The sequence below is a fragment of the Castor canadensis genome, chromosome 1 (assembly GCF_047511655.1).
Source record: "Castor canadensis chromosome 1, mCasCan1.hap1v2, whole genome shotgun sequence".
Classification (NCBI taxonomy): Eukaryota; Metazoa; Chordata; class Mammalia; order Rodentia; family Castoridae; genus Castor; species Castor canadensis.
Genome location: NC_133386.1, coordinates 133,412,024 through 133,436,850, shown reverse-complemented (window position 1 = coordinate 133,436,850; position 24,827 = coordinate 133,412,024). Strand labels below are relative to the sequence as shown.

At 39.9% G+C, this 24,827-nt stretch overlaps 1 protein-coding gene across 1 annotated transcript in view; it reads left to right on the top strand.

Annotated features, from left to right (window-relative positions):
* Pold3 (DNA polymerase delta 3, accessory subunit) overlaps nucleotides 1–10,787 on the top strand; it is a 54,650-nt gene extending 43,863 nt beyond the window's left edge. Inside the window, exon 13 of the transcript XR_012450763.1 lies at nucleotides 8,613–10,787. The gene's annotated coding sequence lies outside the window, so the exon portion shown is untranslated. The remainder of the gene's footprint in view (nucleotides 1–8,612) is intronic.
* The last annotated feature ends 14,040 nt before the right edge of the window (nucleotides 10,788–24,827 follow it).

The following is a 24,827-nucleotide window of genomic DNA, read 5'->3' as shown; positions in this document are numbered from 1 at the left end:
AGCCCTGAGTTCAAACCCCAGTCCCATCAAAAAAAAGTGGGGGGGGGGTGGAGAAGAGACTACAATTATAGAATTTGAAAATAGAGGGGGAAATGTACGGACAAGTGAAGATGAAGTGGCCTGCTGAGGAGTTGGGATTTTACTTGTAGATAATGGGACCAAAGAATACTAAGAAGAGGGCTGACAACAGAAGTGGGTTCTCAGCTAACAGTGACAGCTAGTGTTTACTGGGATCTTGTATGATGTGATAGTGTTTCTACTCATGTATGTACATTGTATCTTAGGTCTAGTAGTGTGAAAGTTATAACAAGATTAAAGAAAACTACCATGGTTAAAACAATGCTGCTTAATTCTGGCAGCCAACATAGACAATTGCATTGTCCCTTATTCACCCCCCCCCCCCCCGAGCTTAGATTTCTTTAGCAGAGTGTTTTTAAAAAGTGGTTTCAAAAGCTGGTGGTTCTCTAACACACTCAATGATGTGAGCCTCCACTCACCTCCCTGAAAAAACACTGAGGGAGTAAGGGAACGAGTGGAACAGTTCTCTTTTCTATCTTTGTTTCTTTAAGAAGACATTAGTTATTATACAGGAGAGAGCTGAAGAGAAGGGCCTTATAAGGAAACCAAATAGTTTCTTCAGGACATGAGTAGAATGAGTGCCTAATAATGTATTTGCCAGAAATGTACTCTGTGTCAAGACTCGTTTTGGTAAACTTGTCTCCTTTCATTGGTTCCGGGATCTCAGTATGCTGTAATGCAGCTTTTACCACCATGAAATGTTCAGAGGCTGCCTCGTTTTGTTGTGAGAAGGCAGTATTGCTTTCTGAGTTATTGCCCTGGCTCTGTAAATTAGCCTGTGCTGTCACCATGCCCTCCCTGAAGGGCACATTGTACCCAAAAAACTGCATTTAGGATTGACTCTTGCCACTCCCTACTGCATGACACTTCTCTTCACTTGTATCTGTGTCCAGTTTTGTTTTGTTTTTTTTTTGTATTCTTAAGTGTGGGCCACCCACAGATTGCCACCCAGGCTCCTTAGCCAGAGAAACTTGGTAAGGCCTCTGATCCAATAATTTTCCATTGGATCAGAACCCACCTTAACTCTAGAATTCCCTTCTATTTCAAACTAAATGTTGTTTGACTCCCCACACTCCCCCTCCTTTATTTTTCTCTTCTGCTCTTGCCAGATTACTTGTTCTAGAGGCCTCCTCTGGCTCTTGCCACCCTCTGTTTTGAAGGCCCAAAGTTCTCCATGGCTAGTCCTTTGGCTTCCTTCTTTTGGTCATTTAGGCTTTCTTTCTCAAGGTTCTCCTTCATGTGGCATGTCTTTTCTTGGACTGCTCTTGAAGAATGGAAAAACCACTTTGTTCAGTGTCATTCAAATCCAAAGCATCAAGCAATCATTAAATGTGAGGTTTGTCCTGGACAAGATAGTTTGGGGATTACAAGAGTTTGGAAGTTACCATTTTGGAGGGCAGGACCTACACACTAAATAGCATACACTAGTTGAGACAATGCTTAGATGAGTGGTAGACAGGGGACTTAATAATTTTGTCTTCTGAATTCAGAAGAGAACAGGATAGTCATGGGCGAAATTGCATAGCCCTGGGCAAAGAACAACAAAGGATTTAAGACAAGAAGCAGCTGAGGAAATTTCAAAAATTTAGTGGGTTTTCTTTAACTGAACTTCATTCACCACTTATACACCATGATTAGTATAAGTAAACTATAATTAGGTGAATCTTTAATGGAGTTATTTCTATTCTACTCTAAGAGTATGGAGAAGAAAGCAAGCAGGTATCAGGATTATTTCAAAAACCAATTTGTAGGCTATATACAGGTTCTCTGTAAATTCAACTCGATTTTGTACATTCTCAGAAATCTTGGCCTATAGGAAAAGCAGGGCTGAAACAACACAGACTTGAAGGAGGAAGGCTCTGGGTTTAAATCCTGCCTGAGCCGCTGACCTTACGCCAGGTAGTCATGCTCTGGGCCTCAGCTTTTCCATCTCTAAAATGAGCTACCGCCTGTCTTACAGGGCTGTTGTTGGGCATTAGTGAAATAACGCATGCCCAGTCCCGATTTCTGTTGTTGCTTTGTGCATGCTAGTCACACTCGCTGCCACTAAGCTACATTCCCAGGCCTGCCCTAGTATTTTGACATCTATTTAACAAAAACAAAGTGAGAACCTACTATGTGCTAGTCCCTGTTTCAAACTAACTCTTTTACTCCTAGCAACTATGGGGTAGGTACTCTTATTCCTATTTTGTATATGAGGAAACTGAGACAGTTTTCTCAAGATCCCAGAGTTAGCAAGAAGCAGAGCCAGGATATAAATCTCAACAGTTGGACTACATTGCCTACAGTCTTTACTATGCTATGTTGTTACCTCTTGGCTATATATTATTTTATGTTTTTACACTGTCCAATTTGATGACTGATGTTCATTTTTGTAAATGAAAATACAAGTAGTTTTTCAGATCCTGATCATCAGATTCAAAAGCCATCTTATTGTTTGTCTGAGTCAACCACTCATCTATGCTTGAGTTCTTGCTACAGAATTCCTGCCAAGTGGTCTTGAATCTATAAACAAAGATTCAATTATGTTCCATATGCCATACTTACTAAATTACAAAGTTAAATAAGTAGACCAATAAATGTTCGGACAAATTTAAAGAGAGACTTGGATAGAATAGGTTTTCTGATTAATTTTAGATCACCAGGAAACTTCTAAATAGAGCATAGTGCTCTAAACAATCCCTTTATTTCATTTCAGCTTAAGTCAGGAATGCTGTTTTCCTTAATAAAGTCCTTCCAATTCTTGGCCTAAGTCCTTCCAATTCTTGGCCTTGCCTTTGACTTAATCTTTGTAAGAAATACAAAATGAAATTTGGCTTTCCCCCCCACCACCACCAATTGAAGCCATGCTGCAGCTCACAGGTAGAAAAGTGGCCCCAGGCACTTGTTGCCCATTGATTACCACTGGGTTAGGCCAGGGCATTTTGAATATCAAAACCTCATCTTTCTGCAATACTTCTTCAAGCTTAAAGAAAAGATGTATGAAAATGACATAGCCAGTGTGAATATGGTAGGGTGCTATATAGTCTGTCTATGTCTGTGGGATGCACAGAAGGCAGAACCCTTTTCCTGCAAGCCATGGCACAATATGAGTGTCTTGTTACCCTTTACTCTTGTAAGGTCTACATTTATCTAAATGATGTTTTTCTTGATCTGATCTCATCCTTATGATAACCTGCAAGGTCTTTATTGCCCACATTTTGCAGAAAAGAAGCCCAGGGAGTTGAGCTAGTGGGGCTAGCATCTCACAGTGAAGGAATAGAACAGGGCTGGAATGGGAGGTCGTCACACTGCATCACATGGACTCATTCGCAGTATAGCTGCCCTGAAGAAGAATGTGTGGTCCGCTCATAAGTGTGCCTTGGATCCTTGAATGCTCAGATTTGTCCAACAACTACACTGACTGCCATGGATGGTTTAAGAAAAGCACATGTCAGATATTTGGCCTTCCTTGGACTGACATTCTATTGGAAAGGCAAAACGTGTGCATGTTTGTGCATTTCACAGATTTTTATTACAAGCTTACCATGTGCCCAGCACTGGTGCGCTAGCTGCTGAGGATAAAAACATGAATCTTTTGCCCTTGATGAATTTACCATCTAGTAGAGCGACAAACAATTATAATATGCTATAATGCTCATTAAGAATGCTTACCATGAGCCAAAATTTGTGCCAGATATTTAAATACATTTTCTCTCATCCTCATAGCACCTTATTTACAAATGAAGTCAGGAAGGCCCAAAGAGTTTAAATGATTTGCCTAGTAAGTGGCAATGCTGAAACTTTTTTTTTTTTTTTTGGCAGTACTGGGGTTTGACCTTAGGGCCTCATGCTTATCAGGCAAATATTGTACCATACACCCCCAGCCCACTGAGACATTTTTTAAATAATAAATTTATAATGAAAAGTTAAAAGAACTAGGATAGTTGAATGCTTGTGATTAGCCACTCCATGGTTTGTTTCATGCTGACTTCTCATCACTTAAAACAAAAGGAGAAAGGGAGTTGCATTTTTAAAAATTTTTAGTCACAATAGAGATGTTCTTGCCTGTGGTTCAGGACACTGAGCCTTTGGCCACAATCCCTGAGTCAATGTCCACACATGGACTAGTAGGCTAGAGACAAAGGGTTTTTCTCCTCTGGTTGGTGCCCTGGGAGGTGTCTGGAGGAAGGGCCAAAGTGTGGGCTCTAGGCTTTTTGACTTGAAATTTTCTACTGTATCATGTCCTTCCCCTATGGAGCTGTGTGCCAACAGGTCCCAAGGAAGGGTTGTCTGTGACTACCTGAGGAAAGATTTACAGAGGGAGAAGTGCTTAAACTGAAGTTTCAACAAGATAGGGTTTTGCCAGATAAGCAAGTGAAACTGGCATTCCAGGCAGAAGAAACAGAACCATAAGAAAGCATGGAGTATTCAGTTAGAAGTGGCGGAAAGGTGGAATGGTGGGTTATGAAGACTAAGGAGTAGGCAGGGGCCAGGTCTCTGAGGTCTTTGCTAAGTAATCTAGACTTTGCACTATAGGCAATAGGAAGAGTTTTAATATGTCAGATTTCAAAATTAGAAAAATCACCCTTAGTCACAAGAAGAGAGCTACTGGTATGACGTCAGAGTCAAATTGTATCTGCATGTTGAGATAGAACAAGCAGAGGAAAGTAATTTGAAGTTGGATTTTGTTCTGTTTTAGGCAGATGACTCCCTTGATCCCCTTGGAAACTCAGGACAGGAGAGTATTAGCAATGACTTCAATGGGGAGTAATTAGCCTTTGCTGGGTCATCTCATGCTTGGAAATCCTCTGGCTCTTGCTTGAACCATGGTCCTAGTTAAGCATGGAGATGGGATTGGTTCCACAGTTCCACTCAGGATTCACGTCGGCCCTTCTCTGACGCACATGCACAGTCTCATTTAGACCTGGAACTGACTGCATCTCCCTGGAATTCTTTGGGCTAAAGTGACCCCTAGTCTCAGACTGGTCAACTAAATTCATCCCAAGTCATGTTTATCATATACCTATTCTATTGCCAGTGCTTCTGTACACTTTGTGTCATTTAATCATTAACAGTTTTGCAAGATGTGATCAGCCTAATTTCATGAGTTAGGAAATCCAATAACTAACAAAGAAGCTATCCGGCTAGTACATGGTAAAGCTGGGATTTAGGAGGCAGTCTGAGGGCCCTCTTGTCATCCATTCTTTTATTTATTTTCTTTCAGTGCTGGGGATCAAACCCATGGCTTTGCACATGCTAGGCAAGTGTTCTGCCTCTGAGCTACATCCCCTGCCCTTGTCATCCATTATTGCTGAGTTTTTCCCAGTGGTGTAAAACTCAGTAAGCAATCTTACATATCATAATTCCATTCATATTAGGCATTCACTGAACATCCATTATACTTGTGACTGTACAATGGTATAATTCCTCTCTACCAGTAAGTTGTCTTGTGCGTATGTGTGTGTGAACCACAAAGTTCACCCCTAAAACATGGGAAAGTTTCCTGGAGTTCCTTCATGAACTGCCCCCCACCCTAAACTTAGAATCGTGCATAGTTCACAGTATGAGTTGGGTGGATTCTTAGCCTACACATTTTAGAATCAGCAGAACAGCTGGAGGTAGTCACTTTTTGGTTTTGTAGAAAGTACGTGGCCTTTAAAGTCTGGAACTTAGTGTGCCCATTTACTATCAGTATAACTTTCTACAAACTCACTTAATTTATCTGAGTCTCAGCTTGCTCACGTGTAAGGTGAAGGTGAAGGTCATGTCTACCTCAAGGGTACCGTGAGGATTAGAAATAATAAATTGCCCTTGCTGTGCTAACAATTGTTATTTTCAGAACAATACTTTGGGCTTTACTCTTACCCGTGTGAGGAAAAATGAGTTGTCATACTTAATTTTTTTTTCGGTCAATCTTTACCAGAGTGTCCACCTTATAGCCTGCATACCCAACTGTCAAAGCTGATGTCCTAACAAAGTAAGGAGGGGGGGGCAAGGTTTAAGTGCATGTCCTTGTGATTCTGTGCATGACTCCCCCGATCCAGTATCTCTGCCTTTTAGTTGGCTTGTGTGTCATTCTACACACTTACAGAATACACTTTTCTACTGGCAAAAGAGTAGAGGAAAGCCAGTGGTCTGAGTGCGTACATTCTGTTTCCCCAAGTACAGACATCAGAGGGTGTCTTTACTAATGAAAAAAATAAACAGATCTCCAGCAATGAAGAGGCCTCCCTCAGTGAAATATGGGGTGCTCAGGCAGTAGTCACGCCTACAGTCCGAGCCCATCTGTTTTCTTCATTTACCTCCTGAGTCTTGTCCCCTTGTGGTTTGCATCATTCCCTGAGACCAGCCAACTCCAACCCTCCTCAGTTCACTTGTTCAATAGCTGTCTTATTTAAACACACTCCCTTTTCTCTTTGGGCGCCAGATGTGAAGTTTCAAGGCAGCAGAGGCCAGGCTGGCTAATGCCATAACACCTGCTTTAGCAGGCAAGCCAGTCAGCTGCTGCTGCTGCTGATGTTGGCCCTTGTTCATGGAGAGCATAAGGGTTTCACCCCACCAAGTGCACACACAGGCAGCTGAGGGAGCCTCATAAATTATGGTTTTGTTTGTTTACTTCAAGCAGACAGCATGGTGTAGTGGAAAGAGCTCTGTACTTGGAAGCAGAAAGCAGGGGTTTAGTGCTCCCTGGCTATGTGATTTCTATCTACAGAGCTCCTCTTTCTTCATAGCACTTATCACTCTCTCAGATACTATATCTATTATTCTGCTTATCCCATCCACCATGATATAAGTCCCAGGCGTCAGGGGCTGCCTTGCCTGTCATTCTATCTCCAGCACCTAGGACAGTGCCTGGAACATAGTGGGCTCTTAGAAAACATTTATTAAATGAATTCTGAAACTGCTTCTTTCTCCCACTGGCCTTGTGATCCTGGGACAGTCAATTGTCTTCTACGGGTTTCAGTTTTGTCAACTCCAAAGTGAAAACATTAAGTCTTTCCCTAAGAATTTATTCAAGAAATTGCCTGTGTCTCTGTGTTGGACACTCTGCCAAGACTTAAAAATACACAGTCATGAACAAGTCAGAATATAGGACCTGCCCTCATGGAGTTTTAAAAGAAAAATGCACCAAATAAATAATTACATAAACAGTTTGTTTATGTAGGGATTGAACCTAGGGTCTTGCTTTACTTCCAGTAAAGCAAGTGCTTTACTGTTTGAACTATGCCCCCAGCCCTTTTGCTTTTCTTAAGACAGGGTCTCACTGCTATCTTTGTCTGGGCTAGCCTCAAACTTACAGTCCTCCTGCCTCTACCTACTGAGTAGCTGGAATTACAAGCATACACATCCATACTTGGCTTCATATATATTTAATAACCGGTGTGATAATCCTCACAGGGCACTATGAGAGGCTCTGTTGGGGGGACCTAACCATATTGGGGTTGTCAGTGAAGATTTTCTGGTGAAAGTGACATTTAAGATCAGACTTTACAAGTGTTGGCTAGGCAAAAGGGATACAAGAATTTCAGTCAGAGGAATAGTGTATGTGAAGGTCTGGGGCAAGTGTGTGGCTGGAGCACAGTAACCAACAGGGAGCCAAAGGTAAGATCAGAGAGGTAGGTTAGGCCAGATTGTTCAGAACCTTGTAGGCTGGGGGTCAGGATTTGTCAAATTCTTAAGGTAAAAGGAAGTCATTAGAGATAATTCCTCTTAGTACAGACAAAAGGGAAAGCTGTACCCTCCTTATGTGCCTGTCAAAGGTAGATAAGGAAGAGATTACCCTGCTTTTGTTGATAAGGAAACAGGCCCAGAGAAGTTACGTGACTTACCAAGACCAAAGAGCAAGTAGTGGTAGAACTTGTTCTCTAAGATTTTAGCCCACCATAGTCAATACTCTTACCACATTGCAGAGTTGATAATTTTTCTTCCCTTCAAATTCTCCAGATGGCTAAATGTTGGACCTAATGCCTTGTAATAATAACGTTTCTGAAAACTGAACGTTTCATAAGCAAATTTTAAGCAAATCTGATAGAGAACAATTTCTCCTAAGTACAATGCTTGCATTTTGGATAATGACAACCAAATGTTTGAAGCATTTTAGATATTCTTAGGATAGATTCTTAAAATAGAATTATTCTATCAGAGAACATACATTTTTTTGGTAGGTTTGAAATCAGGGCCTCATGGTTGCTAGGCAGGCACTCTACAGCTTGAACCAGCCCTTTTTTGTGTTAGGTATTTTCGACATAGGGTCTCTCAAACTATTTGTCTGAGCTGGCTTTGAATCACAAACCTCCTGATCTCTGCCTCCCGAGTAGCTAAGATTACAGGCATGAGCCACCAGTGCCCAGCCAGAGGATATACATTTATACATTTTTAAGAAACCCTTGATATGTATTACCAAATTGCCCTCCCAAAGTTGTATCCATTTTTATACTTATCAGTACATGAAAATGATTTTCTCACTGCTTCAAGTAATAGAGGACCAAATCTAATTTAAGTAAAACTGAATAGAACCAAGTTTCTAATCCTACCTATTTTTATTCATTTAGAGCCAGGAAAAAACAACTAGGCTTTGACAGTTTTAATTGAAGAAAGAAGATGGAGCTGAAGAGATAGTGCCCAAGAGAGGCAGGTGACTCACCGAGGGATAGGAGAAGTGAAAAGGTACATGCCTTGCATGGGGATCTGGATGTTCACTTGTGGGGAGGCATCTTGTGTGTGCAGCCTCTGCCACCCAGAAACTCGACATCCTTCTTAGAGACTTAAGTGGGGTCTCCAAAGAACAGACCTCTTAAGTTGAGGGCCTTAAAGTTCCTAAGAATCGAGTCAACTGTTGTCCAGCAGAAGCCAAGTCGGGGAGAATAGTGGCGAGTGACCACTGGCAGCAGCACGGAGAGCATCAGCATTAGCAAGAACCAGAGATCTTGGGGATTGTTACCCTCACCCTTGGATCCTTTCCAGGGCTGATGTAATGGGCGCATTTGTATATCTCCCACAGTGCCTTGCCTAACAGTGGGTGCAAGGAAGATGTTTCAGAGTCAGGCTATTTTTGGTAATTTGTTATTAATTCAATAAATAGTTAATGTGGTAGGCAGTGGAAATAAAGTAAAGATTAGGACACTATGGTTGATGCCCCACAGAATTTATGATCTTGTAAGGGTTACCCATAGGAAAATAAGTAATTGCAATAAATTAAGAGAGGGACTATAAGAGGAAAAAATACAGGGTATTATGAAAGCATATAGCCTGTGCCCCAAATCCAGGCTTGGCAAGTATGGTAAAGCTACAGCATAAATTCCAGTGAGGATAGGGACTGCATATATCTTGTGCACCACTACATTCAAGTACCTGGCACCTGGTGGCATCTCCACAAACGCTTGTTGAATGAACAAACAAAAGAATGGATGGGTAAAGTGATTTCTTAATTAACTGGCCAAGTAGAGGGTAGGAAGAATGTTCCATACAGAGACTAAGGTAGTATAAAGGCCAGGATAGTTTAAGAATGTAATTAAATGTGGAACAAAATTAAAGAACTTCAGAGTGGCAAGATTCAAAATTGAGAGGTAGAAAGAGGTCAAGTCATTGTGGGTCTTATAAACCACGTTAAGAAGTATAGACTTTTGTCTTGGAAGAAATAAGAAACCAGGGAAAGGAATTGAGCACATGATACAATCAGATGTTAGAGCTAACAATAGTTATTGAGTGTCAGCTACGTACAGAGATTTTACATATTCTCTTAGTTCACAACAACCCTACAAGGCATATATTATCCTCTATTTTACAAACAAGAATATGTGACTTCAGGGCTGGTAGAGTGGCTCAAGTGGTAGAGTGCCTGCCTCCAAGCATGAGGCCCTGAGTTCAAACTCCAGTACTGCAACAAACCTAAAACTAAAGAATATGTGGCTTGTCTAAGATCAAATAACACATCTGGGATTGCAAACCAGCCTTTTGGAGACTGAAGCCTGTGTGTTCTTTGCATTACATCCCACTGCCGCCATTGTGCTCAGTTCACTTGTTTCCATTTCTCCTTATGGAAAATGCTCTCTATCCAGCCCTTGCCTGTAAGAACACTATCCATTAGCCAGGGATGTTGGTAGCTGGTTAGAACAACCCAAAGCCTACAGACTGTGCCGTCACGGCTGAACTTTTGCTGTTAGGTAGCAGGAGCTGGTGGCTTTGGTTATGATTCCTCACCTGACTGTCATCTCCTATTACCCTTTTTAATTATCTCTGCCCAATACAGATTTTAACACACTGTAACATAACACAGTAATATGCAATAATCATTTGTGGAGCTTCTGCAGTACTCTAGGTGCTAAGTTCAGTAATTCATATACATTATTTCTTTTCTTCTTAATAATACTTTGAAGTAGATACTATCAGCCTGCTTTTGTTGTTGTTGTTTGTTTTTTGAGACAGTCTCACTATGTAGCCCAGATTGGCCTCAAACTCATACTCCTCCTGTCTCAGCCTCCTGACTGCTGGGATTGTGGGCATACACTACCTGACCATACTCTGCCTTTCATTATTGTTTTGTTTTGTTTTTGCTTGGTGATGGGTATTGAACCTAGGGCCTTGCATATGAGCTACATGTGCAAGCTACATTCCCAGCCCTAGCAGTGTGATTTTGACATAAAAAAAATTGAGGTTCAAAGAGGCTACATGACTTGCTCAAGATCACATAGTTTTTTGTTTGTTTTTTTCCATTTACAAGGAATATATTACTTTTATTTTTTTTCTTTTATTCATATGTTCATACAATGTTTGGGCCATTTCTCCCCCCTTCCCCCCCCTTCCCTACCCTGCCCCCTCCCTCTGCCCCTCTACCCCCCTCAATACCCAGCAGAAACTATTTTGCCCTTATCTCTAGTTTTGTTGAAGAGAGAGTATAAGCAATAATAGGAAGGAACAAGGGTTTTTGCTAGTTGAGATAAGGATAGCTATACAGGGAGTTAACTCGCATTGATTTCCTATACATGTGTGTTACCTTCTAGGTTAATTCTTCTTGAACTAACCTTTTCTTTCGTTCCTGGTCCCCTTCTCCTATTGACTTCTGTCACTTTAAAGTATCCGCATTAGTTTCCCTGCATTGAGGGCAACAAATGCTATCTAGTTTTTTGGGTGTCTTACCTCCCTTGTGTTCTCTCGCTTTATCATTCAAGATCACATAGTTAAAAAATGAATTTAACTTCAGGGATTATCTGCTCCTGGTCATGTAGAATAACTAGTGGTGAATTAGCCATTCCACCATGAGTAACTATAAAACTGAACATGACATATGGGATAGTTGTTTCCATATACTGGAAAACAGGCAGAATAAGAAAGTGATCCCTAACAGCAGGAAAGCAAACGAGGTATGCCTCATCATCACCCAGTGATGAGGCATTTTCTAGACCCTGATACAAGACAGGGGGGTCAACAAGAATATGAGCACTTGCTGAGATGGGAGTTATACTGAGGCAGCTATAATTTGTAGGGCAAGATTTCAGAGAATACTGAGCTGCGTAAAAAAGGAGCTCCAAAAATATACATAGGTATGCCATTCATGTGCCTAGGGAGACATTCCACAAGGCCAGCCAAAGAACACCTCCTGGAAAACTCAGAGCTAAACAACCACTGCATGCAGAGAACAGAGATATGTTTGAATTATAACTAGCCAGAATATAGCAATCTCTTTTTTTGTTATTATTATTTATGTGATACTAACTAGGGTTTGATTTTAGGGCCTTGCACTTGAGTCCTAACTCCACTTCTCCCCCCGCCCCCCCCCCCCGCCTTTTTTTTTCTTTAGTTATTTTTCAGTTAAGGTCTTGCTTTAGTCCAGGGCCAGCCTTGACTGTGATCCTCCTATCTATGACCCCTGTGTACCTGGAAATACAGGCATGCACCACCATGCCTGGCTTTTTGTTGAGATGGGGGGATCTCACTAATTTTTTTGCCCAGGCTGGCCTCAAACCTGATCCTTTTGTTTTCCACCTCCCAAGTAGCTAGGATTACAGGCATGAGCGGACATGCCCAGCCATAGAGATCTTATTGAATGCTCAAGCATTCAGTCGAGCTCTCAGAAAGGCCAAGCCTTAAGGTTAGGGTGAATCAAGCTCTAGAGTAAAGGCTATGTTAGATTCGCTCTAACAAAGCTTAAAAACCAACTTCTAGATGATCAAGCTCTTCTGCAAGCAAATTATCTACCGGAGCCAAAACTCAGCACTCTATCAAGGATGACAACAAAATCCAGACACCCAAATTGTAACATCCATAATGTTCAACATAAGACACATTGGGAGCTGGGTGCTGGTGGCTCACGCCTGTAGTCCCAGCTACTCAGGAGGCAGAGGTCAGGAGGATTGTGGTTGGAAGCCAGCCCAGGCAAAAAGAAGTTTGCAAGAACCTATCTCAAAAAATCCTTCCTAAAAATAGGGCTGGTAGAGTGGCTCAAGGTGAAGACCTTGAGTTCAAGCCCCAGTACCACCAAAAAAAAAAAAAAAAAAAGACAGTAGTAGACAGGCAAAGAATCAGAAAAATGGCACCCATAATCAGAAGAAACAAGAAATCAATAGGAGCAGGCCCATAAACACCATTAATGTTGGAATTTGTGGACAAGGAGTTTAAATTGGTTATTATAAATATTTCCAAGGCTTTAGAGAAAAGTGTAAACATATAAGGAAAAACAAGGAATTTCAATAGATAAATTAAAATTGTAAAAAAGAGTCAAGTGGAAAATAATGATCTGAAAAAAAGTTTAAATTCACTTCTAGATCTGTAGATTCAGTGCAATCCTAATCAAAGTCCTGCCAAGTGGGCTGGGGGTGAGGCTCAGTGGTAGGAGAGCTTGTCTAGCATGTGTGAGGAGGGAAAAAGTACCAGCTAGTTATTTCGTGGACATTTATAAATTGATTCTAAAGTTTATATGGATAGGCAAATGAACCAGATCCAGAATAGCCAACATACTATTGAAAGAAAAGAATAAAATCAGAGGACTGACACTACCCAACTTCAGGACTTACTACAAGGCTGGCATGTTGGCACACACCTGTAATTCCAGCACTTGGGAGGCTGAGGCAGAGGATCCCAAGTTCAATACTAGCCTGGGCTACACAGTTAGAGAAAAAAATAAAACAACAACGACAACAAAAAAACACCTTACTATGAAGCTACGGTATTCAAGACAGTGTGATATTGATTAAAGAAAGATGAATAGTTGAATGGAATACAATAGAGAGCTGAGAAATGGACCCCCGTTAGCACAGTTAACCAATCATTGACAAAGGAGCAAAGGCAATACAATGGAGGAAAGAGTCTAACAAACGGTGCTGGAACAACTGCACACTCACCTACAAAAAAATGAATGTAGACACAAACCTTGTACCCTTCACAAAAATTAACTTACAATGGATCAGAGATCTAAATATAAAACATAAAACTAGAAAACTAGAAGGTAACGAGAGAAAGCCTAAGAGTTTGGGTTTCATGGTGACTTCTTAGATAGAACACTGAAGACAATTTCCATGAAAGAAAGAATTGATAAGTTGGGCTTCATTAAAATTTAAAAAAATGCATGCTCTAGAACAGACGTTATTAAAAGACTGAGAAGACAAGCCACATACTGGGAGAAAATATTTGCAAAGGATATATGTGAGAAAAAACAGACTTGCACAAAACATACAGAGAACTTTTTAATAAAAGAATTCTTTTAAAAAAATTGGTGAAAGACTTGAACAGACACTTCAGTGAATATTCTAATGGCAAATAAGCATGTGAAAAGATGCCCAACATCCTTTGTCATTAGGGAACTGCAAAATAAAGCAACAAGAGATGCAACTGCACACCTGTTAGGATGTCTGGAGTCCAGAACACTGACAACACCAGTACTGGCAAGAATGAGGAGCTCTCATTCATTGCTGTTTGGATGCAAAATAGTACAGTCACTTTGGAAACAATTGAATGCCTTCCTACAAAACTGTACAAACTCATACCATAAAATTCAGCAATCATATTCCTAAAGATTTACTCACAGGAGTTAAAAACTTATATCCACAGAAAAACACAGATGTTTATAGCAGCTTTCTTTGTAATTGCCAAAACTTGGAAGTCGGACATCCTTCAGTAAGTAGATAAATAAACTGTGGTATATCCACATAATGCAAAGTTATTCTACACTAAAAAGAAATGAGTTACCAAGCTTAGAGTGACAGAGAGGATGCTTACATGCATATGATGCTCGTTGTGATGGGTTTACATCTAATACTTACAGTAAAATCATTGCACGTTCAAAATATCCCAAGTCAAAACCGCATTTAATCCACCTAACCTTCCAAAGCATAGCCTATTTGATAATGAAGTATTGAATATCTCATGTAATTTATTGAATACTGTACTGAAAGTGAGAAAACCTAACAGTTGCATGGTACACTTTTGCACCAACATAAAGTTGAAAAATTCTAAGTCTTTACCATCATACACTGGGAACCTTTCTGTGTTGCCAACCTGAAAAGACTTCTTACTATGTGATTCCAGCTTTGTGACATTCTGGAAAAGGCAAAACTATGGAGACAGTGAAAGGATCCATGGCTTTCAGGGTTGGGAGGTTGAAAGGGATGAATAGGTAGAGCACAGAGATTTTTAGGGCAATGAAACTACTCTGAATAATACTGTAATAGTGAATAGATGTCATTATACATTTGTCAAAACCCATAGAATGAACAGCTCCTAAAGCTAGCCCTAATGTAAGTGTTGGACTTTGGATGATAATGATGTGTCACCTTAGGCTCACTGACAGCAAAGTAACAAATGTACTTTGCTGGTGCAGGGTTTTCATAGTGGAAGAGACTGTGTGAATGTGAGCCTGAGAGTATATGGGAAATCTCTGTACTATCCACTTAATTTTGCTATGAACCTAAACAAAAAATAAAAGTCTCTTTCAAAAACTTTCACTGGATAAAATTAACATTAGATTAGACACTGCAGAAGAAAAGATCAGTGAATATAAAGACACCGAAGTAGGAACTATTGAAACTAAATCACAGAGTGGGCCGAGGATGTAGGTCAATAGGCGAGCGCTTTCCTAGCCTGTGCAAAGTCCTGGGTTGATCCTCAGCACTGCAAAAACAACCAACCAACAACAAAACCACTTTTTGTCTCAACCGCAGAGCGGGGGAGGGAAAAGGCTTAAAAATAGCAAAGCTTCAGTGTCCTCTGTGACAAAGTGAAGTTTCAAAAGGAGAAGAGAAGGAGATTGGGGCAATTATAAGTATTTGGAGAAATAATGACTGAAAAAATTCCACATTTAATAGAAATTCTAAGCTTATAGATCTAAGAAGTTCCCTGAGCAGGATGAAATTTTAAGAAACAAAACAAACAGACAAACAAAACAATCATACTGAGGTATAGTAAAGTAAAATTTCTGCAAACAGGGCTGGTGGTATAAGCGCAGTGGTGGAGTGCTTGCCTAGCATGCTCAAGGCTCTGGGTTTGATACCCAGCACCATTAATTAGTTGGTTAATTTTTTTTCTGCAAACAAATGGTAGAGAGCATTGTTAAAGCAGCCACAGGACAAAAGTCATTATATGCAGGGGAGTAACAATATGAACCCCAGGGACTACTTAGAAAAATGCAAACCAGAAGACAATGGGCACAACATGATGAAGGGAAAGAGTGCCCCGTATAAAACGGACCTCAAAAATTCAGGCAAGCCGGGGGAGGGTGTGGATCAATTGGTAGAGCACCTGGTTTGCGAGCACCAAGGCCCTGAGTTCAAACTCCAGTTCTGCCAAAAACCCCATGTATACACACACACACACACACACACACACACACACACACACACATTTATGGAAAATAAAACATTTCAGACAAACAAAAACTGAAGTTCTATAGGCAGAAATTCTGACTAGGTTTTAAAATAAAATAAGGTAGACCCAAAGATCAAATATGCTATTAACAAGAGAGTATGTTAAACATAACAATGCAAACAGGTTAAAACTGGGATAGAGAAAGATAGACTGGGCAAATGTAAATCATGAGAAACCTAAAATGACTACATTAATATCAGATGAAGTAGGCTTCAGAACAAGGAGTATTACCAGATGTAAAGAGATGCTTCTTAATAAGAAAAGAAACAATTCATCAAGAAAACATTGCACTTTTAAATGTGTACACATTTAGTTACATGAAGTAAAAACTGACAGAACTGAAAAATGAAGCAGATAAATCCATAATTTAGAAGGTTATAGAATGATGGGAGCAGGACTCCTGGAATGGCAGAGTAGGAGCCTGGAAAATCCTATTTCAAAAAAATAATAAAAATGCCAAAATGTTAAAACTGGAAAAAAACAAAATTGACCAAAGCCCTACAATAAATTCAGAAGCATTTATTTGTGAAAAACTATTGAACTTTGGGTAAGAACAGTGGGAGTCTGTAGTATTTTCGCCTGGGGCTCCTTGCAACCTTCTTCTCCTCCCCTTCTTCCTCCCTCAGCTCAGTCACCATGGTAATTGTTCTACAGGGAGCTGCAACTCATGAAAACCTGAAGGTTTGCTGTGGAAGGGGACTCACTTGTTTTGGAGCAGAGCTTGAAAAACTGCACACCAAGGGACATTGATTGAAATAGTAGCAATCTCAGTTACCAAAATGGGAAGACCAGGACTCAGCTAGCCTGAGTTTGAGGTCTTAGTAGGAACAAGTAAGTGACCAGGGAGATAAGTGGAATGAGAGAGCCACAGTGGGCCTTGACAAGCCCTCATGTAGCCCCGGTAAAGCCCAAGTGGCTTAGCTATTCACGGATTCCTGGTAGAACTTTAGGCAAACCAGTCAAGGAAACATAAGAGTGCCCAACAGGAAAAAAAAAAAAGCTGGGGTAGACTTGTAAATTACCTCAATCTTTACACTTCCCCCCTCACCCATAGTTTTATGACAACCATTGCAGAAGGTTTCGGAAGTCTTACTAGCTCAGGGATTTGAGTGCAAACTCTGACCAGTCATTGACTACTACTAATCAGTGCTGACATGGCTGCAATCCTTAGGAAGCAAGGCCTAAAAATAAACACAAGAATTTAAAACCAAGAAAAGACAAAACAAAACAAAAACACAAGAGAGGCATCAATGGTTCTATATTGCAGACACCACAGATTTAGTCCTGGCAAGTTACTAACAAAAGCAACAAGAGCCCTTAGGAAGGAAATACCATGTTTCACAATTGCTAGGCTATATTATCCAAAATAGTCAGTTTTTTAAAAATGCTATGAGATATGCCAAGAAATGGGAAAATGTGACTCATTTTCTGGGGAAAAGCAAATCAATACAGTGATATACAAGACCTGATAAGCCTTATCACCCAACTTGGCCTAATTGACATTTCTAGAATGCTACACTCAATAACAAGTCAATAACTATTGTATTCAGTTGCACATGAAAGATATATATTGTGCGATTTTACAAAACTCAACACCTATATTTGATTTTTAAAAAAGAACACTTTTAAACACTAAGAAGAAAATATCCTCTATCTGTTAAATGAAATCTATGAAAAACTAAATATTTATCATATTTCATGGTGAACTATTGAACACCTTCCCACTAAGTTTGGGAATAAGGCAATGATATGACTACCATCAACTCATTCAATATTATATTACTGGAGATTGTAGCCAATTTGATAAGACAAGAAAAGTAAAAGGCATACAGATAGGAAAGAAAGAAGTAAAACTGTATTTAAAAAAAACATGATCACATATATACAGGAAAGCTCAATAAATGTAAAAAAAAAACTTACTAGAACTAATAAGTAAATTTAGTAAAGTGACAGGCTAAAAGGTCGATATACAAAATTCCGTTGTTTCATATACTAGCTGAAAGATTTAAAAATGCTTAAATAGCATTAATAACAGCATAAAAACAGAATATTTAGGGATAATCCTAATAAAATACGTGCAAAACCTTTACAATAAAAATTTCAAAACATTGGCAAGAGAAATTAAAGAAACTAAATAAATGGAGGGATATACTGTGTTTATGGATTGGAAGAATGAAATATTATTAGTCAAGTGCCCATTGCTCATGCCTATAATCCAAGCTCCTCAGGAGACAGAAATCAGGAGGATCACAATTCAAAGCCAACCCTGGGCAAATACTTCTTGAGACCTTATCTCCAAAATACCCAACACAAAAAAGGGCTGGTGGAGTGTCTCAAGTGGTGGAGTGCCTATCTGGCAAGGGTGAAGTCCTGAGTTCAAACCCCAGTGCCACCATAAAAAAAAATGGAGTATTATTAACTTGTCACTTCTCCCCAAATGGATCGATAGATTCAAGGAAATACCAGTCAATTGCAGCAGTTGTTTTTGTGGAAAGTGACAAGTCAGCTCTAAAATTTATGGAAATATATAAAAGATCTAGAATAAAACAGTCTTGCAATGGGACAGAGGTGAAAAACTTACATTACCTGATTTCTGAGTTTAGACTAATGGTACAGTAATCAAAATAATATGGCATTGTCATAAAGATGGAAAAAATAAACCAATGGGACTGAATAGTTAGTCCAGAAATAGTAAGTGCTTAATTGATTTTCATCCAAAGAGCAAAAGTAGTTTAACATATAAAGAAAAGTCTGTATGGCAAACAATGTTGGAACAACTGGCTATGGAAATGTTTTCTAGAAGAAAATATAGAAGAGTATTCCTGGTCTTTGGATAAGATTTCTTAAACAGGACCTGGGAAACAATAACCATAAAAGAAAAATCAATAAAATGGAATTCCTCAAAATTTAAAACTTTTGCTCATCATTAAGAAAAAAGAAAAAAAAGGAGTAGTTAAGCCACAGAGTGAGAGTAAATATTCACTATACATAAATCTATCTCCATATATTTGACAAAGGACTTCTATTTAGAATATATAAACCACTCTTACAACTCAATATTTTTTTTGGCAGCACTGGGGTTTGAACTCAGGGCCTCACGCTTGCTAGGCAGGTGCTCTACCACTTGAGCCATTCCACCAGCCCTACAACTCAATATTAAGGCTCAAAATTTTCAAAACTGGACAAAAGATATGAATAGGCATTATATAAAGGAAGATATATAAATGGCTGATAAGCACTTGAAAATGTGTAATATCATTCATTGGCAAGATGTAAAGAAAATGACATTGAGTTATCACAACACACCCCACTAGACCAGCTAAAATCAAAAAGACTGGTAACACCTAATGTGGTGAGGATGTGGAATAAGCAAAACTCCATTATGTTGCTGGTAGCTGTGGAATATGATGCAACCAATTTAGGAAATTCCTCTAGAATGTTCTCATAAAACTAACATGCACTTATCAAATGACCCACAAATTCTACTTGTAAATATTTACCCAAGAAAATGAAAACATATGTTCATGCAAAGAATTTGTACACTAATGTTCATAGCAGCTTTATTCCAAAACTGGAAACACCCCAAATATCTACCAACAGGTGAATGGATAAACAAATTCTAGCACAGCCAATGAAATGCAACTCAGCAATATAAAGAATGAATTCTACTAACCATTTATAGATTTTATACCAATTCTTCACAAGCTCCTCAAAACTTAGGACAAAACATGTTCCAACTCATTCCATGAGGTCAGTATTACCCTGATACCAAAATCCAGACAAAAATATCACAAGAAAATATAGACTAATATCTCATGAATATAAATGCCAAAATCCTCAATTAAATATAACCAAGCTGAATGTAGCAACATATAAAAAGAATTTTGTACCATATTATAGTGGAATTTATCCTAGAAAGGTAAATTTGGTTTAGTATTTGAAAATCAATGTAATACACCTTCCCAATAGAGTAAAGTACAGAAACCACATGACCATCTCAATAGAGCCAGAAAAAGACATTTGACAAAATTCAGTATCTTTCACAATTGAAAAAAAAAAAACAGAAAAAACTACATATAGGGGAGGTGAGTGCGTAACTCAGTGGTAGAGCTCCTGCTCAGTATATGTGAGGTCCTCGCACCCACAAAAACACTAGGAATAGAAAAGGAACTTCCTCACCCTGATAAAGGGCATCTATAAATACCCACAGTGACCACCACACTCAATGATGAAAGACTGAAAACTTTCCCCATTAAATCAAGAACAAGACGGAGATGTCCACTCAGACCACTTCTGTTCAATATTGTATGGCTAGGGCAATTAGGCAGGAAAAAGAAATAAAAAGATCCATTTTGGAAAGAAGAAGTAAAACTCTGTGATATATAGATGATGATATGACCTTCTACATAAAAAATTCCTGAGGAATCTAGTAAAAAACTATTAAACCTAATAACTTCAGCAAAGTTTCATGATACAAGCTCAATACACAAAAAATTATATTTCTACAAAGTAGCAATGATTAAATAGGAAATTAAAAATAATTCCATTTACAGGTATCAAAAGAATTTAATACTTAGTAATACATTTAAAAGAAATGCAAAACTTAAATTCTGAAATCCATAAAACATTTTTGAAAGAAACAAAAGACTAAGTGAATGGAAAGGCACTCCATATCTTGAACAAAAGACTTAATACTGTTAAGATGACAGTATTTCTGAAATTGATCTACAGAGTCAATGTAATCTCTACCAAAATTCCAAGAGGCTATTTTTTTTTAAATCAACAGACTGATTCTAAAATTCATATGGAAATGCAAGGAACCAAGAATAGTCAAAATATGATACATTGTAAGAACTTTTGTACATGTCACAATGTACCCACACCCAGCACAACAATAAAAAAAGGGATAGTCAAAACAATTTTAAAAAAGAAAAAGTTGGACAACTCATATTTGATTTCAAAATGTACTGCAAAGCTGCAGTGCTCCAAGACAGTCTGACGCTGGCATAAGGATCAACATATAGATCAGTGTTGGAGAACTGAGAGTCCGGAATTAAACCCTTAGATTTATGGTCAACTGATGTTCAGAAGGTGCAAAAAGATAATTCAGTGGGGGATTGAATAGTCTTCAACAAAACGATAGGACAACTGGATATTTACATGCAAAGGAGTGAAATTGGGCCCTTCTTATACATAAAAACTGAACAGAGGCTGTGACAGGGGAGGAATGGAAGTTATTTAATGGGTATAGAGTGACAGTTTTGCAAAATGGACAGTTCTGCAGATTGATTGCATTCACTGTGGTGAATGTCCTTGACACTACTGAACTATACACTTAAAAATGGTTAAGATGGTAAGTTATATATCATGGGTATTTTACCACAATTTTAAATTTAAAATAAAATTGAAAAATTTAACTAAAAATGAATCTTGTCTATATGTAAAAACTAAAGCTATAGAACCCTTGGAAGAAAGCAGAGGTGAATCTTTATGACTGAGGGTTAGGCAAAGTCTTCTTGGATACAATATCAAAAGTAGACAGGATAAGCCAGGAATGGTAGCACATACCTGAAACCCCAGCTACTTGGAAGGTAGAAGTCGGAGAATTGCTAGTTCAAGGCCAGCCCAGGCAAATGTAGCTCAAAGACCCTGTCTCAAAAACAATAAAAACAAAATTGCTGGGACATACCTCAAGAGGTAGAGTTGCTTGCCTAGGATGTGCAAGGCCCTGGGTTCAGTCACATACACACACACACCAAAAAAAAAACTGTAAGTGACAAAAATAAAAGATATATACATTGGACTTACAAAGATATTCTCAAAAAATAAAACTACAACCTACAGAATGGGAGAAAATGTTTGTAAGTCATTCACCTTATAAAGGAATTATATCTAGAACATATGAAGAACTCAACAGCGAAAAGCCAAATAACCCAACTGAAAAACTGGCAAAGAATCTGAACAGATACTTCCCCAAAGAGCATATACAGTGGCCAACAGGCACATGAAAAAAATCCTCCACGTTGTTAGTCACTAGGGAAATACAAATCAAAGTTTCAAAATCCTCTCTACACCCACAAAAGTGGCTATCAACAAAAAGAGGCAATAGCACATGTTGGCAAAGATTTTGATAAACTGGAAAACTATTTGGCAATTCCTCAAAATGTTAAAAACATACATGTACCACGTGGCCCAGAAATTCTTCTCCAGGGTTTACACCCTCCCAAAATTAAACACCTACACATCCATCTTCACACAAAATTGTACTCAAATGTTCGTAGTGGCATTATTCATATTAGCCAAAAAATATAAATAATCCAAAGGTCCCTAAGTGATGAGTGGAATAAATAAATAAAATATGGTCTACCCACACAATGGAGCATTATTCAGGCCTAAAAAGGAATGAAGTACTGATGCATATCACAACAAGGGTGAATCTTGTTTATGTTATGCTATATGAAGTCAGACACAGACTACGTATTACATAGCAATGGAATGCAAAGTAGACTAGAAAGGTGTAGCATACAATTAGTATCTTTTGAATGAGCGAATGAATGAATTGCTAAGTAAAATGCCTGGGCAACTGGATTTGAAAGGTGAAGAAGAAATGACATTGTGGTAGTTCTGGGGAGTGAACGGCAGGTGGGAATAGTGAAGAGCCCGGGAGCATTTAGGAGTGAGAAGGTACTGTAGGGGCGAATGAGAAGTAGATGGAGTTTTTCTGTTTGTTTTCTAACTTTTTCAAACTGATGCTGGACATTCAATCCTAGTCAGTAGGCATTTTGTAGCACTAAGTAGAAATGCCTGGCCTTTAGTTTGGGAGGAGGGGAGAGGAGTGAAGCTTTTAAGACTCAGAGAGAAGCAAAAATTTGGGAGTGATTGGCTTTGAGATGATTTCAGTGAGGTGATGGTTAAGTTCACGGAGGGAAAAGGAACAGAAATGCAAAGGGAGACAAGCCTTCTGTTACCTCTTTTTTTGGAAGAAGATGGTTAAGACATTGAACACTCAAGTAAGGGAGTGTGGGTGCAGGGGGAAGATTGGAATCAGAAGACCCAGCAGGTTCTTTTCTTCAGCTTCATGATGCTATGTGGCCTTAGTATCTGTGGCTCAGTTTCCTCACCTGTAATTAGGGACAGCAATACCAGCCCTCTCTCATGTCCAAAATCATTGTGGGACCAGAAAGCAGAATGCACAAGAAAGTGCTTTGTAAATGGTAAAAGACTCATCAAATGTAAGGGGTTATTATTGCAGTGGGAGAGGCAGGAGGCCAATAAAATGGATTTGGTTGCAGTAAGCACAGGCATTACTTTCTGCTTCTTTAAAGAAAGAGAGAGGGAGGAGGGAGAGAGAGAAAAAGGAAAGAAAAGAAAAGAAAAACCAGCAGCAGCAAGTACTGCCAGGTGCACAGTGTAGTTTTTCCAACTTTGAGAAGCAAATAACAGAGAGGGGCCAACTGGCTCACCCTGGAGGTCTGTCTTCACCAATTGAATCTGAAATCATGGCCCAGGGAATGGCTGCAGGCTCTGGCCCAGGACAGCAGGCCCTGTCCTGGTGGGGCAGGACCTAAGGAGAACAAGGCCAACAGAGGTTTGTGTACATGGCCAGAGACCCAGCCCCTGGGCCACTGCGGCTTGGAACTGCCACCAGGGCCTGCCCTGCCAGATGTGCTTTTCAGAGTCCCAGGTGGCCCATGAAGGGTGCTGCCCAGCTCTCAGGCCACGTTCAGGAGCATCACCTCAGGGTTAGGCAGAGAAGTAGTGTGGCTTTACCACAAAATAGGCCAGGCCAGGTTTCTATGGCTCCCCAGGTGGCTAGCCTCACTAGTACTGAGGGTACATTGGGCCTGCCAGAACTTCGGGACAAGGTCCAATGTAGGAAGCCTGGGGAAACTGCTTCCAGTTCTTTCCAGGCCCACAGACCCATTCCCTCACCCCAGATGCCTGGCTAGAGATGAAAATTTTAACTAAAAATGAATCTTATCTATATGTAAAAGCTAAAACTATAAAACCCTTAGAAGAAAACAGAGGTAAATCTTTATGATTAGGCACAGTCCTCTCAAATGCACCTTTATGGTGGCCACTCTTATCCCAAATCTTGGTGGCCATGGTTAGAGAGTGGTCATCTAGTCCAGCCCCTTCATTTTCAGATGAGGAACCTGAGGCCCAGAAAGGGCCAGAAGTTGCTAAAGGTCAGAGGCAGGGAGCTTCTCTGAGGCAGCACAGTGGAGCTGGGAGTAGGAGTCAAGACTTTGGCCTCCCAGCTGTCCACCTTTGCTCTCTCCCCTCCTTGCTGGTGTTTTCCAGCCTCTGCCACTTGGAGCTACTGCCCTCTCACCTCGCCCACAGCTTCCTGGCCAGCCCTGCCAGCTCTGAGGTCCCCATGGAGGCTAAGACTCTCTGTTCCTCGCCTTGGCCTGCTCGACAGTCACTAGCCTCAGGAGCCCATCGGACAGGGGTTGGCAGCAGGGGAGATGCAGCCTATGTGGGGAGCCCCGTCACATATGAGAGGGCATAGAATGTATCCTTTTGAAAAATGGCTCTTCCATGGAGACCCCATATTGGAGCTCCTCCTGTCTCTCTTTCTCCTCCCTCCTGAGGTGTCTGTTCTTCCCTTCAAAGTGCATTCTTATCCAGCACAAACTTGCTGAGGACTTAGACTGTGTGCCTTGCCTCTTTAGGGCTCCAGGGACACAGAAACCATTTATTAGCTCAGCCTGGCTGAGTCAGGTGCTCCATGACTGGTGGAGACATCGGAATAGGCATTTGCCACCAGCGTGATCAGCACTGTGACAGGGAAGCTCACAAGATTCCAGGGCCCTAGGATGAATCTTGTCCCCCCCAGCCTGAGCTGGTCAGAGAAGCCCTCACTGAGTTCAAACAGCTGTTTTAAAACATGAGGAGACATTGGTTGA